Here is a 2,077-nt window from a genome sequence, read left to right as displayed (position 1 = left end):
CCTTCCTTCCTTCCTTCCTTCCTTCCTTCCTTCCTTCCTTCCTTCCTCTTTCTCTCTCCAAGCCCATGTCCTAGGTAACAGTCTGTGCCTACTCAGTGTTACTGGGCCCCCAACTTCCAGTGTTAGGGCATTTTTAACCGCTTAGTGGAAAGACAGCTACCAAGATCGCACTTTTGCTCTTGGTCTGATGCTGCCCCCATCACGCTCTCAGCATGGCCCCAGTCTCCCAGTGCACTCCCCCCGCTTCCGCCCCGGCCCACAGATCCGTCTCCGTGTTCTTTCTGCCCTCTGTCCTGCTCCATCCTTGACCTGTTCTTCTCTGGGGTTGTCATTCAGCCATTTATTCCCTCAGCCAAGAGAAAAACACAGAAACTTACTCCTAATTAGATGGTTTCCGTCTCTCCAGGTCTTCACTTCTTGCATGTTCTCGACTTGTTAGAGGAAATCGTATATCGACTTTGGTATTGATTTGCATAATTCAGATATAATTAGGAGAAGGATTTGCCGGAGTGGCAGGCCGCGGGATTGGTGCTGCTGACCTTGGGGAGAGCTTAGAACTGGGCCTTTAACTCTTACCAAGTTCATGTTTCCTTTCTCTGCAAAGCCCTGTGGATACCAGTCCCCTGAGCTTTACTCTCCGTGAGGTTTTAAGGCAACAGAGAAGGCCCTCTTGTCCCCAGTGTGTCCCCTTGCCCACTCCAGCATCTGTAACTCTGACCATGAGAGCTGTCCTGTGGGGCCTACTGGGGATGCTGAAAGACATTGGACTGTCCTGGAGGCAGCAGGCACAGGGGTCGGCTTGCACGTGGCGCCCACCATCTGGAGCTAGGAAGAGGGTTTCAGGGCAGTGTCATCTTGACAGCTGGAGGAAAGGAAAAAAAAACAAAAAACCCAAGTCCAAGCAGTGCTTGAAGCAAGAGAAGAGAAATTAGTGTGACCCAGTGAATTATATTGCTGCCGTGATGAGAAGTGCTGGTACATCCTTGGAAAGATTAGGAACATAACGAGCCAGAGAAACAGATGAAAAATGCACCCCATGCCTGTTCTGTTTGTAGCCATTTCTTCATGCCTTTATTTATTCATCTATTCATTCAGCAAGTATTTATCGAGGGGCTACTATGTGCCAGGCACATAAAAGAATTAGGAGGTAGGCCGGGCATGGTGGCTCAGGCATGTAATCAGTACTTTGAAAGGCCGAGGTGGGTGGATCACGAGGTCAGGAGTTCAAGACCAGCCTGACCAATATGGTGAAACCCCATCTCTACCAAAAATACAAAAATTAGCCGGCGTGGTGTTTCGCCTGTAGTTCCAGCTACTTGGTAGCCTGAGGCAGGAGAATCGCTTGAACCCTGGAGGCGGAGGTTGCAGTGAGCCGAGATCGAGCCACTGCACTCCAGCCTGGGTGACAGAGCAAGACTCCGTCCCCAAAAAAGAAAAGAATTAAGAGACCAAGCCTGGTGGTTCAAGCCTGTAATCTTAGCACTTGGGGAGGCCAAGGCGGGATGATCGCTTGAGCAAAGGAGTTTGAGACTCCTGGTGAAACCTCATCTCTACAAAAAATTTTTAAAAATAGCCAAGCATAGGGGTATATGCCGGCGGTCCCAGCTACTTGGGAGGCTGAGGTGGGAGGATTGCTTGAGCCCACGAGGTTGAAGCGGCAGTGAGCCGAGTTCATGCTCCGTACTCCAGCCTACGTGACAGAGGGAGACCCTGTCTAAAAACAAACAGGCAAACAAAAGAATTAGGTGTTCACCTTGGGAATGGGGATGTGATCTCAGATAATTGTTATTGGTGAATTTGATTCCCATCCACCCCAGCCTAGGTGGGTGGATTTGGGTCCAGGATTGACCACCTGGGAGGCAGGCTCTGGAGGACTCGTGCCCAGAAGACCATACTTTGAATCATGCCTCTGTCTGTTTCACCTGTGAGCTGGCACTGTCCCAGGAAGGCCCCTGACAGCACAGGGCTGGGGTGGGAGCAAGGGACATTCCTATCCACAATGACCACCCTGGGCGGGGGAGGGGCACTTCCCATCAGGTGAGCTTCCTGGGAAGCAGGATGATGGGTAGGGGGTTTC

This window comes from Sapajus apella, unplaced genomic scaffold, assembly GCF_009761245.1.
Source record: "Sapajus apella isolate SASKATOON/1434 unplaced genomic scaffold, GSC_monkey_1.0 scaffold43, whole genome shotgun sequence".
NCBI lineage: Eukaryota > Metazoa > Chordata > Mammalia > Primates > Cebidae > Sapajus > Sapajus apella.
This window is presented reverse-complemented; position numbering follows the sequence as displayed.